General features: G+C 41.2%; 1 long non-coding RNA gene across 2 annotated transcripts in view; it reads left to right on the top strand.

Moving 5' to 3' along the window:
- Window positions 1–22244, top strand: part of LOC131448982 (uncharacterized) — an 82522-nt gene that overhangs the window by 30358 nt on the left and 29920 nt on the right. The window contains exon 3 of one of the 2 annotated variants that reach the window (XR_009234243.1): window positions 6570–6634. The exons of the other annotated variant lie outside the window; for it this stretch is intronic. This is a non-coding gene — a long non-coding RNA (uncharacterized LOC131448982). Of the gene's footprint in view, window positions 1–6569; window positions 6635–22244 lie in introns of those variants that run through there. 2 annotated transcript variants of the gene reach the window in all.

The raw sequence follows: 22244 nt of genomic DNA, 5'->3' as shown, positions 1-22244 counted from the left end.
CTTTTGAATAGCTGACACAGGTTGGCACGATTTCAAAAGGAAGATTCTAAATTCTAAATTGAATGTATTACATGGAACTCAGGATGCGTTCAAATGCCTCTAGTGTTCACATGCTGCACATTTTAATGCACAGTGTGTAATTTCTGCTGCTCTGGGCTCTCAATCAAAACGATAACAAAAAACTAGCATCATGACATTGGGAAGCAGAGTGGGATTATGGGACTTGTTGACATCTTTGGTTCCCCTGTGCATTTGCATTTTACATGGAGAGCTTCAATGATAGAACATGCACAAAACTGCAATAAGTAGTAATTAATAAACATAATAAAATGAAAGCGATGACATACCGACTCCATAGACCCACATATCTCCTTCCTCCCTTTGATGTTTCATAAGGGTTTGAGACAGTAAACTGAATGACCAAAATGAAATAGTCCATCACCTTGAAAATAAATACTTACTTTTTATGGCTGATATAAATACACTACTGAATAAATATATATAACATTAGTCTTTTTCTTTTTAGATATTTTATTGCAGAAAAATTGCATATTCTATCTTTAAGATAGGCAGACTAAATTAGTTTGTCAAATTTCTCTGGAAGTTTTGGTTCTTTATCATATAATTTTTGTTCATGTAAAATGAACCAAAATCACAGTTTTGAAAAATCATCTACTACAATAGGATTGAGCCATTGAAATGTCTTGTTTTCATAGAGAGGATTATCCAGGGTAACTAGGACGTAGTTTCGAGAAAGAATTGTTTAATTAATTCTTTATAAGTGTAAGCAACATATGGCTCTGGGGATGGTGATTTTGGATGAGTTTATTCTTTCCACCATTTTGTCCCAGACTGAAAATATCTCAACAACTACTGTGTTGAATCCCACTGACCTTTCAAAATTCAATATTTTTTTGTTTCTTTGCTGTTTGAACATGCACAAATACTGTACGAGTGCCAAGTAGTTATTGTGCAGGCCTTTGAGAGTCAGCAAAATAAAAATCAGAGGTAATAAGCAGAAACAAAGGAAACAAAGAAACATACACTATATTTTCAGACTATAAATATAAAAACTACAAATATAGGAAAAAATATTCATCTTGCACTATATTCAGGTCCTTGTGTGTGTGTTTCAACTGAATCAATTTAGTCGTGTTTCCACAAAGTTGGGTACGGTATGCTACATATTTTTTTTTTTTTTTTGCATGTCCATTAGGAATAGTACCAAAATAACTGGCCCCAACTGGCAGCCTTCCCTTGGGGTTGGACAGTAGTTGGTCCAATTGGAGCTAGACCGTGACAGCTGATTGGGCGACAGAAAAACGGAACTCCCTTGCAACGGGTGTTACTTCAACCCCCGCAGTCTGTTCTCATACGTGTTGTTGAGACAAACAGCCACAAACCAATCAGGAAATAAACTTCAAACCCTCATTGTTGCCTGTTGTGTTGTTTGCTGTGTTTCGTTGATGTTGTCGCACTGGTACAACGTCACACTACGTATGGCACTCTTCTCAGCCTGACCCGGGGCTTTACCTCTCCAAACCGAACCATACCATGAACTATTATGAATAATTTCATATTGCCCCTGTTTTAGCATCGGCATGTGACCATTGTCGTTGTGAGCATGTCAGCATGCCGGTGCTTAGAATTTATTTACTGCAGCTCAAAGTACTTAACTGCTACAAATGTTGCTGCAGCAATTGGAATTCTGTTTTCATCCATTGCATAGTGGTAGAGGCAGAAATAGATGTCTTAGAATATGAAAAATAACACTATCTGTGTGGCTAGATACCACTAGAGCTGTGAGTGATTGAGAAAATATATTTGTCTGAATTGGGCAAACTGTCCCATATAAGCTGATTTGCAGCCCTGATCTCACTCACTATATTACTGTAAACTGGTGATACTATAACAAACACTTTGAGCACAGTAGACATTTACAACTGGCACAAAGTAAATCAATGAGGCATCCATATCATGAAGCTCAATAGAAACACTTCATAATCACAGTGTTCTCTTCTAATATTCACTCAGCTCGAGTAGAGTGTAAATAAATAGCTCTGAGGGAAGTGCATCTAACTCCACATTGATCACAACCACGAGACCCCAGGCAACAATGCACAAAAGAAAAATGACTTCCTTGCTTTCACTCATCTGAGGCTCCGTGCAGCCGTTAATAGGCAGAATCAGAATGTCTGCTGCAGTGTTGCGAGCTTTATGAGACCATTACCACTTTTTATTGTGTATCCCTGGACTAATGGCTTTCTATAGTTCCTCTGATTTACGACCTGTCAGCTTTGTGGCTGTCTATTAGAACAGGAGGTTGACATGGAGCCAGTGGCTGAAGTACCCACTGTTAAAAACAAGGAAGTCGTGTCTCACATGTAGATGCCAGGTCCCTAAAACCTCTGTTCCTATGGCTGTTTGTTTTCCTTTCATACACTTTCCATCTACTTCATAGGTGCTAAGTACTGCACTGTTGCTGAGTGACATAAATGACACATGTCTACAGTAGGTAAAAGGGAAAAATAACACGGCGATATAGTGGCTAGCGCTCTTGCCTCACATCAAGAAGGTTACCAGTTCAAATCCCAGTTTGACCAAGAGCCTTTTTGTGTGGAGTTTCTCCCCGTGTACATGTGGGTACTCTCTGGCTTTCGCTTTATTTCGACGCTTATGTGCACGTTAAAAGCCGTAGACAATGAATGAAAATGCATGAACTCTGAAAGCTGTTTGGAACTGGCTGCATTTGCAGTGTTTTCATGGGTGTTTTATTATATGGTGTAAACTGTGGCCCAAGCACTTAAAACACATCATTAAACTTTAGTTTGTCATTAAGATTTTATTTTGAGCCTTGATTTATTTATTTCTTTTGGTAATGTGTTAATGAAATAGGTGGTGTTGCAACACATGAGACATGTAAATGGGGCTTGCTGGTGCTGACACCTGGCAGACATCATTATTTCCACTATTATTAGAGTACTTTTCCACACACATACGCTTTAGTGCAGATCATTGCAGGTGAGCGTCATTGTTCATCAGTGTTGGTACAGAATATTACCCCTCGTGCTCTCCCTCTTTATCCATCACCTGCAGTCTCACAGCAGTAGTCTGCTCTTCTTTCTGTTCTTCTTCTAGTTCATTTCCTCATCTTTAGTAATTTTAAGTGCATTTTCTTTGTGTTTTTGGATCAGGATAAGACACATTTTGGGAACAAAAACAGTACTAAGGTCTTTAACATCTAAGTAGATAAAAAAAATGTCTGAAATCAGACTGATATTGGTACTGATAAAAACCCTAGTGATCGCAGAAGAGTAGTTGACACGTATCCTTACTTTGTCCACACCTAAGTTGAAGCCAGTATTAGAAAACATCAGGCTATTACAAAGAAATTTAATTTGTATCCTGTGGTGATTTTTATTTCACTTTATTAGACAGAGGATTGTCTACTCATGAGGATTAGGGTCACTGTCTTAAACCCCAAGGCTCATCTTCTACCGCTTTATCCTCTACATGAGGGTTGTGGGGGGGTGCTGGTGCCAATCCCAGCTGACATAGGGTGAGAAGTGGGGTACACCCTGGACAGGTCCACACAGAGAAAAACAACCACTCAATTTTTAGTGTCCAATTCGGCTAAACCTACACAAAGTCCCTGGTTATCCAAATTTAATTTGAAAGAGAAAACAAAGCAGAACAATGAGTTATGACCCAAAATTACTGCTGTAACAATCCCACACAGTTTACAGTCTATAAACTTTGACCCAAAATGTTTGTTTTGTGTGCACATTTCCCCCACCATGAAATATTACCACCAACATTTTCTCTGTGCAGAATAATGGTAATAAAAGCCAGAATAAAGTAGTTGTGATTGTCTCACTATTCATCTGGCTGTTTATGTTCCTTAGAAATGTACTTTTGTTTCCAAGCAGTGGCAATTACTCTGGTGAGTTATCGCAAATTTGGCAGACATGATGGCCAAAACAAAGAAAATGAGATTTGGGAAAAGATGTCCTAATAAACCAGTATTGTCCTTTTAGTGGAAATGTTTATGTTGTCATTTATTTGTACTAAGTAGAGAATAGGTCTTTTTAACAGTGCGCATTTTGACATGTCATAACCAGATCGGCCCTGTTATAAACTGTTACATTAATGTTAGCTCTATTCCATTTTGGTGTCCTGCTGTGAGGGTCTAGTATAGGACTTTTAAAGGATTAGAGACATGAATCATTTTTATTAATGAGACCATGTAATTGGTTTCACTTGCTGTTCAAAATGTTTTGATATTTCGTGTTTGAATTGATACAGCCTTTGAATTGTAACCAGATCATTGTTTAAAGTCTTACCAGACTAGACTTGGGTGATGATACATTTCAGACAAATCATTGTACCGATACTCCTGCCACTGTGAACACATGCATGTAGACAAACAAGACGGAATGTTTAATTTAAAGGGGATTGTGAATGGATCACGATACAAGAAAGCCACCTCAGACTTTTATCTCCAATGGCTCTTGTATGACCTTTCATACTGCCTTTGTTCATGTACAGCTGGACTAACTTTGGAGCTCGCATAGTCGCAGGACAGCTCTCTTACCTCGCATAATCTGTCCCTGAATCTTCCATAAACCTCACTTTATTAGCTCATACACAAGAATCATCCATGTGGAATTAGGGCGGAAAAAAAAAACGTAACCAGGGCAAATTAACTTCCCTCAGATGTTGTGAAAGAAATACTGTCTGCTGTTGTCGGACATGACTTCATGTGATACATAATTAGCAAAATCTACTCCGAAAACCGCAGATCCAACATCTCGCTGTCTTTCACTAATTGCTGGTGCTGTTTCAGAGCCACAGGCGGGGGTTAGGCAGGTGATCCCTAACGGGGGTGGAGCTGGTCCTGCTTCACACAAAATCAATTCTGGCCTTTGGTGTTGGCAAGCCAGCGGGATAGGGGGCAAGGAGGGGGAACACATTTCTGACACCCCCTGACTTTTTCATGAGGTACTGTTTGAAGTTTTAAGCCCCCACAGAGGATTCTTGGGGCGATGAATATAAAAGGGGGCACAGCTCCAGCATATTATCATCAATGGAAACCTGATGAAGTCAAATGATTAGATTTTTATTTGCCTTTACCTTTAAGCTTTAAACAAATGTACACCCCAAAAGAACCTAATTTATTGGACTGTTTTGTTATTATTAATGGTACTTGTCCTTCGTATGATGGATGTGCTTTCATTGTATACTCCCTGTCCTTGTCTCGAGTGGTTCTGTTCTTTCTCTGTTCACGCGCTGTGGTGGGCACAAAGAAGAGGAGCATGACCTCAAAGCATCTTTTGTTGCAGAGCCAGTAGAGGGTGGTGGCTGTGATTCATGTGACGGGGTGAGGAGGTGTGGTAGGTACAGAGGAGGGTGGGCCGGTAATGACAAGCTCGAGTTGTGCAGTCCTGGTGGTCCTGTCTTTCAGCTGTCTTCATAATAACTCAGCTCTACTCTACACTTTGTTTTAAAATGTTTGATAGCAAAGCTCTCATGTCTGTGACGTATATTTCAGGGATTGAAATCGTGGTGGATGTCACCACCGAAGCATTTGCTTTGCTTGTCATGTGTTTGTTTCTAATGATGTCTCAGAAACAATAAGGACTGTGTCTCTGGTGTGGATGTGGGTCAGGGAAAGTCTCTGCAGTCACACATAATGCCCTTTAAAATTAGGTTCACAACTTTCCAGCTTCAAGCACAGAAGAAAAGTATTTCCAAATTCAAGTGATGCTGCCGCTTTCCAATACCTTTTACCTACAGTACATTTCAAGAATTGTTTTATTCATGGATAATATATTATATTTTATGTAGTGAGAAAGATGTGAGATGTTTATCCAGCTGTACAGTTGCTTTGTTTTCAGTAGATCCTTGGTCCAGTATGAACTTTACTGTAGCTCTTGAAAAAAAAATAACCATAAGTTCAATATTAATGCGATATATGCTGACAACCTCTTGACCTGTTACTACGATATGATCCTTGATGCTAAGTTTTTCCACAAAGAGTTACTGAATGATATTAACAATTACAAACACCTTTTATAAGGAATATCCTCATCCGTGTAGAACACACCTATTTCATCATCTTTGCCATTGTTACCCTTTTCAGATACATTCTCACAGTTTGTTTCATCAATCTTCAGTCAATATGGAACCCTTAGCTATGAATAATGAATTCAGTATTGTGCTATATTCATCTTAGCGTGTGTCTATTGTCGAGTAGATGTGGCCTATTTAAAATAAATAACACATTCCTGAAATGGACCTAATGAATACATTTAAATGTCTGGATCAAATCTATTTAGGTTTAGTAATTACATGGTGTACAAGTGAGTGGGTGGGTGTTTATTTGCCTATAAACCATCATAAAAAAAATTCATAGGAAAAAAACCGAACTGTATATTCTTGGACTACTTCCCAGTTTTGTGTCTTGTTGAAAATACATGCGATATTTTTCTTCCACAGTAACTGACACACATTACATTCAACAGTGCACCAAATCCAAAGAAGTGTCATTTGCTGACTTCCTCTAACAGATGCTGGTGCTCGTCTCATGGAAGGGCAATGTCCTGGATCTGGTGGCACTGCTTTATAACTGCTGTATAAATAGATTCCTGCGAGAGAGCCATTCATCCCCAGCCATGAACACATCAACATTAAAAGACAGCTCGCCGAGACCTCTGTGCTTGTTAGGGCAAGATCAGCAGTCCAGATGCCTAAGATGTAAACTCGTGAAGGGAAGATTAATTTGTCTGTCATCCCTGCCTTTGACAGTAGTTATAAATCTGATTTAGCTGTTGAACAGGGGCCATGAAGAAGGGCAGTTGAACATTAAGATTTCAAAGGATTGATATCAAGAGGACTAACTCGTGACTCACGGCCTGCCACAAATGGGTCAAAAGTTCTTGTGGGATCTTCCGTGTGTCTGCTGTGATGTTTGGCAATTTAGGGGGTAAACATTTTTTTTTTTCGCCCTCGTGTTGTTTTCAAAATGGCGGCCATCATGTGAGGCGCCTGGGACGAGCAGCGGGCACAGGGTGTCAAAAGATCTATTTACTGGTAGATGGATGGGAACAGGCGATGCAAAGTGGTCACATCCTGTGACCATCTGCACAGGGAGTCATGCTAGTTATTCGGATCGGACACAGATGCTCTGGTATAACATGAGCCTCTATGCAGATATTTGGATGTGTGACAAAATGTTTAGAGCCACAGTTCATGGCATGTCAACTGGATTAAGACGTGCCAGCATTTTCTACAAGTTGATTTGTGTTCATTGACTTGTTTTAAAGTTGTTTTATTTCTGAATCTGAACCTCCAGTATTTGTATTTTCATGAAATAAAAGCCTCTAATTTGAAGCCATCCACAGCTATAGGCTCTGGCAACATCAACATTTCCCTTCTTTTTTATCTTTGAGACTAAACCCGTCAGAGGGTTAAAGAAACTCTGAGGCATTTGCTGACAGCGGAATTACTTGTGCATAACAGACAGCTTCAGGATGCTTAAGGTGGGGATAAAATGTCATTGCACATTAAACCGCTAAATGACCTGATCACAGCGTTGTGTAGGTGCAGTGTGGGTGATGGGAGGGGGTGACACGAGATGATAAATCTCTTCCTTTGAAGCCCTTTTTTTTTCTCAGCATGTCTGTGTAGCTTTCACTTAGAGGAGACCACAGTCTTTGTGTAGTAAACAACACACATTTGTGACACGAACAAAGAGTGAATAGAGGTTTCGAAGGGAGTCTATTGTTACTACATACAGATGTCAACTGCAGGGACACTGAGCAGTCCTTTGTACTCGCATCATTGTGTAATGTAGTCTGCTGCAGAGGGTGAAAGTGTGTACTTGTGTGTAACTTTTAAATATAAACACATTTTCATTAGATTCAAACCATTGTCAAATGTATTCACACAAAGTGTATTAAGCTGATTAAGCTCCACATGACTCTCCTTCTGTTTATAGCGGTGTTCCGATCTTGACGTGTCACCTGACAACATTTCTACGCTGCACACAGGAAGTGATTTTGTTAATGTCAAGGCAGACGGAGGCAAGAGCAACGTTGCGCTAGTAAAGCGAGGCGACTGCAATCAGGTTGGAGTTTGACTGAAAACACAAAGAAAAAAAAAAAGTGAATTCTAATTCTGTTGCTGTATACACACGAAAGCTCGCTCAGTCAGGTCTATCATCAGTCAATAGTATTGCTTAGTTGCAGCATAAAAAATGCATGGTTTCTGTTCATTAAGACCAAACAGAGGCAGAACAATAACATCAACAACAAAAAGTACTACACTAAAGTACAATTTTACTATATACACTACATTTCTTGTTATAAGTAGTCTTCTATTGCAGTAAAGAAGTCATGTTTATTAAAATTCTGCTTTCACGGATGTATAAACTACTGCTGTAGAGTTGCAAACATTTGTAAACTTCATACCAGAGCCCGTGAGACTGTAGCTGCAAAACCACTGAGTGTAACGATTATGAGAAAGTTGAAGTTCATTGCTTTCCATGAAGCTGTAAATGGAAGAAAGACTGTATTATTTTGTCTTTCAGAACATCCACAGTCTCGCTTCAGAGCACATTCTGAACGCATGCAGAACACTTCCATGTACACCTCATGTAATGGAGCATTTTTTTCATTGTCGTGCTGCTACTTTAACTCAAGGCAATGATTGAACACTTAATAAAACCACCGCTCATCATGACTCATCTTTCATCCTCAGCTCCAGTAACTTACAGTTAATAAAGTAAATTTCAGTGTCTTCTCTTTCCAGCTAATCCCCATACAGTATGGTACAAAGTAAGTCATGATATACTGCTGACTTAAGTGAACTTAATTACATTAATGATGGCATCAATTACTCCACTGGTGTGGTTTGGCTGTTGTGGTGCATTTTTCTCAGAGCCGTGGCACAGAGGACAGTGGGAATTTTTGACATGTCAAAGCAACCAGGGCCAGAAGCAGGATTAATGGCTGCCTGCCTGCGTCCAAGGTCCTTCAGCGGTAATTGCAAGCAGAATCTGACTCTATGATCTCAGCAGCAGTATGCAACATGCCAAAACAGCCTCTCTTTGACAGATCACCTTCCTGCAGTAATAACTTAAGCATGTTCTTTCCCTCAAATTAGGCCTTGCGTGCGTCCCACACCACAAAACAGGAGCAATGACTTCTTTCCACCTCTTCTGAATATACATCTTAGTACTGTATATATTTCCCTGCTTTGACAGATCTGAGATAAAATCACCGCGTAGTCCATGGAGTCTGCTTTTGTTGGCCGAATCACTTCCAAAGCAGTTGACAAGTGTTGGGATTAAAATCTTTGAATAAAAGATGTAATATTCATCTCTCGCAGCTCTGCAGAGCAGAGCTAATGAAATGCTTTATGAGAGTCACGCCACAAAACCTCTTCAGGGCAGTTTCACTATTTTAGCCTCTCTGCTATGTTAGCCTCCAGGCCTGTGCAGGAATAAATCCCACTGTGCTTCTCTCTCTTATTCTCTCAGTTGATAGTTTGTGTCCAGCCTCAGGACAGAGGGACTCCTGTGTGGTGCTCAGTGGTGGGTTGTGTTCTCTGGAGCAGCTAAAAGCCTGGCAGCTCCACCCCATGACTGTCCAAACACAGTTGACTCTAGGCATCCACATCAAACAGAGCTCTCTGCAAAGCCCTTTGGAAAGTTAACCATGGGGTGCTAAGCTTATTTATTTATTTTCCACATATAAAAATGTCTCTGGCTTTGAATCCTTTCTGTTTTTTTACTCATTACTAGTTGTAATTGACAGGACAAAGCATTTTTTTGAGGAGCAGTTTTAACGCAGCACCCGGTTCTGCTCAACTGTTCTGGATCGAGTCGAAAAAGCGGGATTCAGAGCGAGTAACAAGAAAAGACAAGTTAATGAAAGATTCTTTCAGTCTGCTTCTCAGCGGCACTCGCAGCAGACATGTCAGGGTGAAATGAACTTTCCCGGCTATGTGTGTTTTACAGCGCACGCACTGCAATCACTAATTCATCCGGCCTTGTGATCCTCTGACACTGACGTTTGAGGGGAGATGCTATGTGAAAATGTAAATAAACTTTAGAGGAGCTTTGGGTCAGTGTGGGATGAAATTTATAGTTTTGGCATTTACTCTGCAGTCATCATTCATCCCGCTGTCGAGAGCAGAGGCCTTGATCAGCAGAGCCTCTGTTGGCCCTGCGATGACCCCGCAGCCTATCTGACCAGCTGTGGTTCAGATGCCTCAGTCTGACATGTTCACATTACAGCAATATCTGAGACTGTTAACCCCCTCTGCACTGCTACAGCCCCAATGAGAAAATCATCTCTTATCGTCTGTCTTATTGGCAGGAAATGATCATTTGAAGCTTCACAATAAACCTTAAAGGGTCAGTTCACTCAAATCACACATACGCAACAAACACATTTCTCTTTCGAGCCAGTCACACGTGTTCGATTGAATCAATTTCACAAATACAGCACAGTGGAGAATCATCCAGAGGGCCTCTCATGTCTGTCTTTATTTACTATCAAATTCATCAGTGCACTATTTATCTGGAGACCTGAATTTTCCACGTAGCATTTGATATGATCTGCTCTCAGAAGCTGCCTTATATCACGTAAAACCAAACTGTTTGCGATCATCTCGTGATACCCCTTAAAAGAGAAAAAGATGTCCTCACTGTAACCTAAACTATGAATGGGTTTGGCAGCCACTCAAAACTCCTCTGGGTTTGTGCACTATATAACAGAACGTACAGTCCTATAAAAGCCAAATCCAACTCTAATAGTGGAAAGGAAGCTGTTAAGTGAAGTGCCAATTATTTTAAATTGCTCCATTAAAGGCAACAACTGCAGTTGTCATGTTTGCATTTGGACGTAGCAGCTCATGTCTGGTTGCTTTAGGTTTATGTGAGTGTTAATGCAGTGTAATTAACACATGTAGTCATTAATCACCTTTGCAAAACTAATAATTTTGTTTGCCGACTGATTGTCGTGACTGACAGCAATAGAATACATATTCTCACTTCAGCTGCAAGAACAAAGCCTCTTAGTTTTCCATGTCCTTTAACAGGTGAGCGCTCCAGCTATTAATTTGTGTAGGGCCACCTCCTTTAATTGGTCTTAATCTGTCGTGAGTGGCTTTGATCTCTCTGACAGTTTGACTGCATTAGCACAAGTGTGCAGGCTAATCCTTTGCATAGCTTGTTTTTTTGCCGCAGCCAGAGGCCTGTCCAATGATAATATGTCAGCTGAGGGATAAGCCCTCATCAAACAACCAGGTCTAAGCTTCTGGAAAATGGGGGTTGAAGGGCCACCATCATGCTGGGCTTCAAACAAAGATAGAGACGTAAACCAGCTCTGGCCTGCAGTGTGCAAGTCTGAGTTTAAGCCTCATGAGGGACAATTGAACAGTTTTTATGGTTCATGACCTCTCAGCAAACTTGTTGTTGTGTTTTGGCATCTTCTGTCCTGTGACCAAACACTTCTTGCTCTATGATAAACCTGATTACGCAAGTCCTCTTCTCTACAATGAATTCAGTATTTCCATCATCCCATCGCTGTTCTTCTGCGTACTGCACGCATGATCCACATGTCCAAACAGTGGCTTTGTCTGTGCTGTGTCATCTTATTAGGAGGTAACAAGTGTGTGAAGTGTTTGTCCTGAACTCCAGCTGAACTCTCATGAAGGATGATAACCATCTCAAAGTCAACAATATCTGCTTTCAGTGAAGGAATAGAGAGATAGTGTTTGAAATGTAGAAATTATCAGCACAGTGCTCCATGAGTGATTATATCGCACATCATGATGATTTATACTTATCACGACCGGCTTGTCTTGTCTTCACTGGATCTTTTGTTTTTCCTGATCTGTAATCCTGAGGAATCTTCGCTGAGCTTTCACATGAAAAGGCCAATAACACAGTACTAATTCAAAGAGCACGGTTAGAAAGCACATGGGTTGATAATGATTATCATGCCCATAAATCAAAGTTAAATTCCCACATTTGCTGCCTTTTAGTTTAGAGAATTTGCTAAGCATTGACATGGATAGGGTCTGTTTTGAGTAGGCTGAAAATGCTGTTTGGATTTAGGTGGAGAAAACAAAAGGCTGAATTTTAATCCCAAATGTTTGTAATACATTTTAATTTTAGGACCTTGAGCCGAGTCAAATGTGTATTTTTGAAAGCAGATTCCTTGGTACATACTTTAAGCCCCAGATAGCCACAGGATATGAATTAATTTTCCTCAGACATGAACCATTGAATTTTTGGATGGTTTTGGAGTATTGGATTTTAACAGTATTTTTTTTTAGGGCTGAAGAAGTATAACATTGTGTGTAATGTTTTGTAGCAAAGTTTCTTCTGTGAAGTATCATCCCGTGACACCTCAGATTCACCATGTGTCCCGTGAGAGGATCCTAAAACACTGCTCCGAGAGAGAATTCAAATATGAAAGGTTTGCAAAAACAATAAATATACAGTACATCAATTACATGTATTATGTTAAACATGCAGTATCTCGACGTAGCAGCAGCAGCAGCAGCAGCAGCAGTAAAGTGATCATCTGGTTTCATTTGTGTTTGGGGCCATTTGGCCGATCTGTCATCCATCAGGAAATCGTAAAAATATTCAGTACACCAGAGATACTAGTGGAAGGTGACTCGCCAGTCATGGGCACAAGGTAAAGATTAATCAGATGTTATGTGCGCTATCACCAGCTGGCAGCACCAGCCTCTAAGCTTTTGAGTGAGTAAGTCCACAGAGAGGCCCGTGGCACAGCTGAGTTTGTCTTGTAAAAGTGCAGCTGTCCAAGACATGACAGCTACAGCATTAGCAGGGCCATTAAGAGGTGTAGAACATTTCCAGGGAAACCATTTGAAAAATGACAACCTCGGGCCCTGCTGAGATATTAATTATATGCAGCGGCCGTGGAAAATAAGCGAAAACAGTTGGTAAGACAAAAGACACCTTGTGTTCTCACAAGATGCCATGTTTGTGCATTGAGCATTTAATAAGCAATAAAGAGGAAGGAGAGAGGAGGAAAAAACTCTATTTTAACTTTTGCCAATAGCAAACTGCTGAAACACGGATGGCTGGAGGAATTACCTGACAGTTCAGTGTCCAACTTTCAGGGTGAGAATGTGAAATGATTCAAGAGGATGTCTAAAAACCTTCTCCCATTTGTTCACAACAAGTCTTAAGACCAAAAAATCACCATGTGTAAAGCAACTTATTTTAATGCTTTGTCTAAGAGGAAAATGGCCACTGCTGTGTGAGAAAATTGCTGCTCTCAGGGCTTTTTTTTTTGCAGGTTACGACTTAATCAAAAGATTAAATTTAGAACGGTTCATGTTAAAAACAACACCCATTCACAGCTGTGACAAATTCCAACATCGGTGCTGAAAAATTGCGTGCTGATAGTTGCCTTTAGTCACTGCTGGTCCCCATTTGCCACTTTCAGTATGTTGGAAACATGTAGAGCAGAGCACATCGTGTTTGTCAGGTGAAACTAATACAACAACTGTTTGGAAGCACAGGTTGTAAAGTTGACATACAGGGTTTTAGGTAAGAGATTCAGTCATTTTGTCATAAATCTGCCTCGTAAAGATGTTTTGCGATGTTATAAAGGGTGAGAAGTGGAGGTCAGGAGGGAGCCGAACTTGTTTTGGCCCTGCAGGGGGCTGCACAGAACACAGACAAGCCACTTCTATTACAGTGTAAAGATTAAACTTTTTTGTAATGTGGGATATTTTCCATCCCTTTATGCATAAAGCAGTTTCATTATGAGTGAATCTGCTTGTGGAGTTAATTGGGGATTAATATGCCATGCTTTCAGTAAGTTGAAGGCATTAACAAGGATCCAACAAGGTGTCTCCTAATTAAAACGACAAGTCCCTGAGAGTGTTATAATTCCCATAAGAATGTAGTCTATTAATTGGTCATAACTAAACCCTGTGCAGAGCTGATTACCATGGTGGTCGTGAGCTTGGTGAGGGTAGCTTTAGCGGTAAAACTGCTCCACGTATAGGAGCTATTTTCCTGTCCTCTTCTCAAGGGAACACGAGGAACTGATGATGGCCACATAATGTCTACTCACAGTGCCATAAATAAAGAGCTGCCCCTGGGTGCAAACTATGTTTATTATAGCCCCTGAACCTCCGCGCCAGCCCTTGGAGTTACTTATGCAGATAAATGCAGCACCATTCATCATCACTTCTATTCATAAATAGCCAATAACTCATCTCTCTCCATATGGGAGATTAGACCTTGGAAATGTGACTTAAGCACAGGAAGTATTCTGTTCATGAAAAACATGAGTGATCTCTCACAGACACACACACACACACACACACACACACCCTGCTCTCCTTTAGTCATTATATCTTATTCTACATGTCATTTTCCTGCTCAGCTATCATCATACGAGAGGCTTTTTCGGTGGTATGCTGACTGAGAGCAGATGAGGTGTTTTCTTTTTTTTTTGTCTCCCCCTTTCCTCACTGTAGTGTGCTGGTTTGCAGAGAAGAGGCCACAGAGGTGCATAGACTGATGAGAAGGGATGATATATGTAGCGCCGGTGTCCCAGCTCTCCTCTGGCCCATTGTCATTAATCACGGCCATTAGGCTCGCCCTCCACCGCTGCTCGCCTTGTCTGCGCCCAGCCATCACAGCCTCCCTTTTGTCTCATATCCATAAAGGGAAAGGCCGTATACTTTCACCTCGCCTCCCACTGCAGAGATACAGGGATGCTAAAAAGGGTGCTAGCATGTGTTCCAGGGGACTAAAAGTTATAATTTATCATAATGGTGTCGGAGACATCTTGTTACTTCTGAAGCAGAGGTGTTTAATACAGAGCTTTATCATTTTCCCCACATTTCTTTTTTCCAACAATGATCCACAGTCTTGGTGTGGTTTACTATTTTATCTCAGGAGAAGAAGTCAAATTGTTCTAATCTGTAAACTCGCATTATAATCTCGTTGTCTCTGCGAGCTAATCAGCAGTCGGAGTCGCTCTGTTCTCCGCAGCACATCGTTAAGTCTCCCCCCATCCTTTGTGTCATCAAACCCAAGAGGTCTGATATGATAATATGTGTGAGCTGAAATGTGAAGGCAATTCATATCACTTTCCAAGGGCTTTGAATTTTTGATTTGCATAACTAGAGAAAATGATATTAGATGGGCATATTGATTTAATTTCATCCTAGAACGCTGTTAATTATGGTATCATAAAAGTGTCATCTCTTTATTATCGGGTTCAGAATGGAGGTTGATAGCTGATGTGGGCCAAGTCCATGTATTACTATGGGAAGGCTATCATCATAATATTCTTTAGCATAATTTTACATTATGAGGCTAGGTCAAGATATGGCAGATACAGCTTTTTGAAATAATTATCTCCTGATCCAAATTTTTGAATTTAAAGGATTAGTCTTATCACTTATTTCTCTGTTCTTTGATATTGGATGAATGCATCTGCTGAAGGATCGGTTCTGAATGTTTTACATCTGCTCCGCTTCGCCCTCCCCCCCCCGTGTGTGTGTGTGTGTGTGTGTGTGTGTGCTGGTGTCTTGATTTATATACCGCTTTAAACAACATTACAAGTTTAACATCATATAAGCAGAAAGAGGAGCACGCTCTTGCTTTCAAGTGGATGAGTAACATGTGTCTTGCACATGGCCTTTGTGTGTGTTTTCATATCACAAAGGCTGCAGTGTGTATGGCATTATGGGATACCTTCCCTGTGTCGCTGTGTGTGCACGTCCTGTTCACCCACCAATGGTTACTGAGAGGATGCCGGACAAATGAAGTATCCCCTCCTCTGCTTCCAACTGAATTCAGATCTTTACAAATGGATTCCCTGAGAGCAATTTATCTAAATGAACAGTGATCATTATTGTAGATGGCCCCCATCCTTAATGCTAGAGCACTATTGAGCAGATATCTCTTTAAACACAGCAAATAGGTGGTCTGGGCTGAAGGAAGGCCGTGTGCATTCATTACTTCTCGTCTTTCGTTTCTTTTTCTCCCTAGGAACACAAAGCAGTGCATAATGTGCAATCTGATAAGTGTTCTCTAGCGTGCGCCAGGTCCTCCCACCCCCACTTCCTTCATGGTCCTATACATCACTGGCCAGCTCAGCTGTGGTTTGCGAGAGGAGAACTCTGGGATTGGTGTGGCTGAAGTTGATGAATAGGCCTGTGAGGGTGAGAAACTCCAGGGCCAAGCTGTAGGTCCATCCCCATGGCATGTGATGCTGATTGGCTTTGTCCTGTGCGGCCGCTCTGGAGAAGCGGACATTAAGATTAAGTGATGCTGTCGTGTCGGGGAGCAGTGCACTGCATCATCCTGGGGAAGAGACAGCTGCGGTGGTTAATCCTTCATCGCCAGGGGAGCGCTGCCAGAGCAGAGATATACAGCCAAAGATAACCCTCCATAACTTCTGCTAAAGATCAGAAACTTTGAGTTCGCATCCATCTGTCCTCAATCCTCACTTAAAAATGAGGAATGAGCAGAGGCAGTCCTGTAGACAGTGGAAAACAAATGGAGCAAATAACATCAAGATGAGGTGAATGTTTTAGTGAGAGGTATTACCTCTCTAACTAACGGCAAAGAGAAGCCAGTCATTGTGCAGCCACATACTGTAGCTTCTGTGAGAGGAGGGAAAAGCAACAAGGGCAAGCAAACAGAAACCCATTTGCACAGGTTCTGCAATCGCTCTTGTGTCAGTGGCTAACGGACAGAGGTGTACTTTATCACACATCCTGGGTTGTGGGAATTTCCAGGAGATGGAAAATCAGGTTTAAACATAGCAAAAAGCCACTCAGAGCAGAGCTAAAGTGGTCTGTATTTATGTGTCTGTGTGTGGCATCAGCACATTTTAGATTGCTGGGTTTGCATGTTTGTTGTTGCTTTGATGTAGCTGTCATGATGTGATGGATGAACATCATCATGTAAAGAGTAAAAGGAGAGGTCTGAGCTGTAAAAGGAAGCCGACATGTTATATTTCCCAGGATGGCCTGAAAAGACATTACAGCAGGATCAGTCTCCCTCTATCCACTTCACCCTCTCCTCTGCCAAAAGCCAGTCTGCTTGAACTTTACCGTTTACATTTTCATACAACGTGTGCTCTCACTTCTCTGAATATGGTAATTTCCTTGAAAAAGCCACTGAGAGAGATCCTGTGGGATGATATATGCAGGATGGCGCAGGCATACCTGCAGAGAGCACTTGTGACAGTGACATATTAGTTACAGTGTCTCTTGGAATCTGATAACTTCAAATTTGCCACCTTGTTAAGTTTTGATTTATGTGATACCATTTCACTAAAGTAATTGGCCTGGCCTGTTGTAGAAAATAATCAGCCTCTCTGCAGAACAAATGCTGGGCCATGCTAATGAGGCGGCCCGAGTGCTGAACTGATGCTGCCGACTGACAGTTATTAATGATTGTTATGATATACAGACGAGTTGAGATTGGAGTGAGTGTGGTGGAAAAAAAGTGACATTTAAAAAATATGGCATATTGGGAAGTACTAATGAAGTAATACACAGCTAGGAAAACAATCATGTGTGTTGTCAAGGCAATGTGTAATTACCCAACAGCCACCCTGGCTGGCTGTTTGGCAAGCGAGCTGGAGAGAGAGCTAAACAACCTGGTGGGTAATGGATAGAGCTCTGTTGGCAAGGGGCTAAAATGCACTAGGCAGTGACAGAGGTGTACAGATTGATGAATTAATGGGGTCTTTCTTGGGACATAAGGGGAACTGCTGCGGCATATGCTCGGCTTGTTACTTTGGAAAGTCTACTGACCCTGAAAGTGAAGCCATCCCACGCAGGGAGTTGTGGCTTTTTTATTGCTCTTTTTTCCTGGGGGGTTGGATTGCACACATTGAAGTGTCATCGAGTGCAATTTGTTACAGTTTTACAATGTTATCCTGTAAGTAGCGCTGGCTAGGCCTGAATGATAATCCACTATAGACGTCCTTTGGAAATATATTGTGATGATTGGCAATTTTTTAAATCTAAAATCTGAGGATTTTAAGGGTTTTTCTAACACATCTCCAAAGCAGTTTTTGTTTTTGCACAGTTCATTGCTATAGCTGTGAAATCCATCTCACTTTTGATCACTCAGGCTCTCTTTGTTGACAGTAAACGGCATGTGAAGTTGGCGCCACGTGCCGTTTACTGTCAATTTACCATCATAATGTATAGATGTGCATATACATGTACACACAACATGATATTTCCTTTTTGCAATGCCAACAAGCTTATTTTTATTTTATTTATTTTATTTAACCAGATAAAAGATCCATTGAGATCAATGGCCTTTGCTGGACTCAAACCAAACCCACTAATACTGGATCAAACACTGTCATAAATGACATCACCCTCCTCCTGACCTCCATCGTCCATCCACAGCCACTTGCAGAGCTCTGCACATAGTTGTCATTTAATCACGCTGCTGCGACACCACTCTGTCAAAGACCTCAAACATTTTTACTTAGCGCTGACTCCCACTGAGTGAGAACGAAAGTTCTCACAGCTGCTAACTGTCACTGTGGTCTTACTTCAGCAAGCGTCCATTGGCGGCGATCACTCCCCCTCGTTCATCTCCCTTTAAGCCTGTGCATTAGGGCCGACTGCTGACCGCATCGGTGGGCCTCCTCGGCCCGCAGAGAGTCCCAGGCCCATCACCACGAATTAAACCAGAGGCTTGGGTAATGGTGATGCTTTTGGTGCCACTGAGCATTACACTGACACAAATGCTGAGGATCTTTGTCAGCTATTATTTCAATACATGAGTGTGTGGTGCCTTGTCCATCCCAGTTTCTTTGAAGCTCACATATCCTCCTCCTCCTCCATCCTCTCACTTGGAATGATCTCCCTTTGAAATCGAGCAACGATTTCTGGGACATTATTCATTTAATTTTCTCACTTTTGTTGTTTACCAAAGTGTTTCTTTGTGTCATCTCAGGCAGTGCGCTGTTCATCAAGGCTACAGCCTTGTAGATGATTAGTAACGGGGCAGTTAAACCAGCATCTGGATCAATACCTTTATCAAAACACACCACACAGTGACAGACAATCAGCTCACTGAGCATTCATATCAAGCCTTCATTCATGGTCCATGGCCCAACATTGCAGGAAAACTATTAAGTGGCTTCTTTGTCTTTGAGCTTCATTTTGGTGATAGTATTGACAGGTTTGCTCTGGTGTCAACCTTGGTCCAACAACCGTGAGTCATATTAACAGCTCTGTTTATTATTGTTATTATTTCAGGCAAGTGCTCGAGGTAACTTGAGTCTTAAAAGGCAGTCATAATCACAGGGCACACAATTGGCTTCAGTTTGAAGTGCTCTCCATCAGAACAGAGACATGCAAATATGTCCTTGGACTATAGTCCTTGCTCCTGGAACAATGTACATTTTCAAACGCAAACTTGAAATCACCGTCCCTTTTAAATAATTTTTTGTCATTGACTAGTTACGTGTACGATCCTGGCTTTAGTCATCTAATGAATTATTACTAATTAACAAAGACGCTAACAAACAGCACTGGAATCTTAACGTCTTTGATTAAGAAACCGCGATCAGATATTTTCTTTTGAAAGAATATTGTTCTGATCCTCCTGGATTTATTTAGTTTGTTTTCATGCACAGCTATGGTTGACTATGCCATTTATTGGGCAAGTATACAAGCATTAGATGGGGATTGATTTATTGAATGAAGAGTGTCCACCTTCACTAACCTAGGTGGCAATATGCCCTCTTTTATCTTGTCAGTATGGCATTTCCCGGCTGACATATTCCATCACAGATGACAACAACTGTAGCTCGCAGGGAGTTGTAAGCATGGTCAAGCACCATGTGGTGTATTTCTACCATCCATTAACTTCAAAATATTGAATTCTTTAAGCTGACAGAGCATTCTTTTTGTCAATCCAGAACTTCACCACTCTAGATTTAAATGTGCAGGACATCTGGGCCAGTTTGGGTCCAATTGAACATGCAGTACATGCAGTAGTAATTTCAATTGGACTAACATGTTTACATGTATTTTACTAGTTAGGTTTTAGTTGTACTAACATAATAATTCCTTATTTTTCTAATGGCATATAAACCTACTGATTATTTGGTATAATGATGTTTGTTAAAGTTACGTCTTCCAGTTCTTCACGTGCATCTGTGCAGTTATGAATGAGCTAATCACAAGAAACAATACTGTGTACTCTGCAATAAGCAGCCCTTCCCTCCCTTCTCACCAACTGCCCCCTCTCTGTTTCCCTACCTCGCTCCCTCTGCTCAATCTTTACACTCATCAGAAGAGACAGGTGAGTTAGTGCGCGCTCAACTTCAAACTGGCGTAATTGTTTTTCATACGTAATGAGAGCCACGGACTAGACATGGATTGTAGAGATACAACAGGACTGATTAGCGAGGGTTAGATTTGCTTGCTGGACCATTCTGACACCTGTCTCCCCACTTTCCCTGGAAGCTGGACGTGATCCCTCTATAGCGTGTGGGCAGAGAGAGACAGGTGAGATAATGGACTGAGAGTGAGACACTTTTCCCCTTTCTAGTCAGGATAGTAATCACTGCTTGTCTTGAAAGTTCCCGTGATGGAGCTAATGTACTGTACCCATGTTATCTACAGCTCATATTCTGGAGGCAATTAAGGCCAGTGACTTTTTCTATTTCATTACTGTAGTAATTGATGGAATGCTGTTTTTTAAATGGATGGCACACTGTCAGTGAGATAGAAAGTTTGTCACATTAACACACTCACATCATATATCACTGGCTGTTACAGTGTTTTAAACAACATTAATATTAGGCTTATTTAAAAGAGCATTGAGTAGCTGTGTGCCCTTATGGCCTCGAAAACTAATGTGCAGTATTCAAAATATGCATCCCATCTGGCTGCATCTTGTTTACAGAGCACAGTGGCAGCTTGGGGTTATTAATCACGTTTGTCTTAATTACCCTGCATAGCTGCTCCATCCCCAACTCCGCATTTGACCTTTTTGCTGGATCCTTTCAAACCATTAATCATGCAAAGATCAACGCCAGCCAAATAAGAGTAGATTGCATTGCATTGCCTCAGCTCTGTATGGAGGAACATGGAGTACTTGGAAAGTAACTTATGTATAATTATCTGCAACTATAAACTATCAGCACAGCTGGTTTCCTTTTCACCAATTGCATTTTTTTTTTTAAAAGTAAACTTTCACAGTTGGGGGAAAAAAAGACAAAAAAGTCTTGATGCTAATGTGTCTTGATTTTCGAGATCTAACAAGCATTGACAAACGTTACTTTAGTTGTTTTTGGCATATGGCCTGCAGCAGAGGTGCTCCTCATGTTATTCTGACAGGTAAATGAGAGGCTGTGTGTTGTCTTATCTGTTGATGAGGGACAGTTTAGTCCTGTGGGCTGCAGTATCCTTGCCAGAAAGTCAATACAGTTTGCAGAGAAGTCTTAAACCTGGCTGAAGAACGAATATTGCCATCTTTCTACGAATCACAGAGCAACCACTCGACATAATGAGGAGACATCCATGACGAATGGCAATTAGAGGGTCACTTTTTTGTTTCTCTTCAATAAATTGATTTTCATTGGAAAAGAAAACATCTGATGACCTGGAAAGGAGGTGTGCCGATTTTCTTTTTTAACCTCGGTTGTCGATTGTTTTCAGTGAAAGTTGTGTAATTTATCATTCATGTCAGTTGTGCAATGGCTCAAATTTGCATTACACTGTGGCGAGTGATATGAGAGAACTCCCCTTTCCCCACCTCCAGTCAGTTAAACAGATGAACTATTGCAGGACAGAGATTAAACTGTAACTGGGGGTGCCACAGCACTGTGTGAATGGGGCTTGACAGACAGTTTATCAGTAAACTAATTAACATGATTTATGGTAGGGGGGTAACCGTGAGGCTTGCCCATAAATACAAAGGGCTGGCAGTGCAGCTCCTTCTAAGGCGAGATGTTATCAGACCTCTTCCGCTTTGCTGGCATGGAGTCAGCATGCATTTGTAAATGCAGCTACTGTGCATGGAGGGCCCTCCCCCCTTCCAGTGGGTCAGGAGTTCAAAGCCTAGCCTGAAGAGTTGAGGAGTGGGGCATGAACTCCTGACCCTCTTAATGTAACAGGGCGAACTGTAGAAAACCAGTTCTTATCAAGCTTCTCCCCACCCACGTGCTTCTCTGCTC

The sequence above is a fragment of the Solea solea genome, chromosome 21, assembly GCF_958295425.1.
Source record: "Solea solea chromosome 21, fSolSol10.1, whole genome shotgun sequence".
Classification (NCBI taxonomy): domain Eukaryota; kingdom Metazoa; phylum Chordata; class Actinopteri; order Pleuronectiformes; family Soleidae; genus Solea; species Solea solea.
The sequence above is the reverse complement of the archived record's forward strand: the minus strand, read 5'-3'. Positions and strand labels throughout refer to the sequence as shown.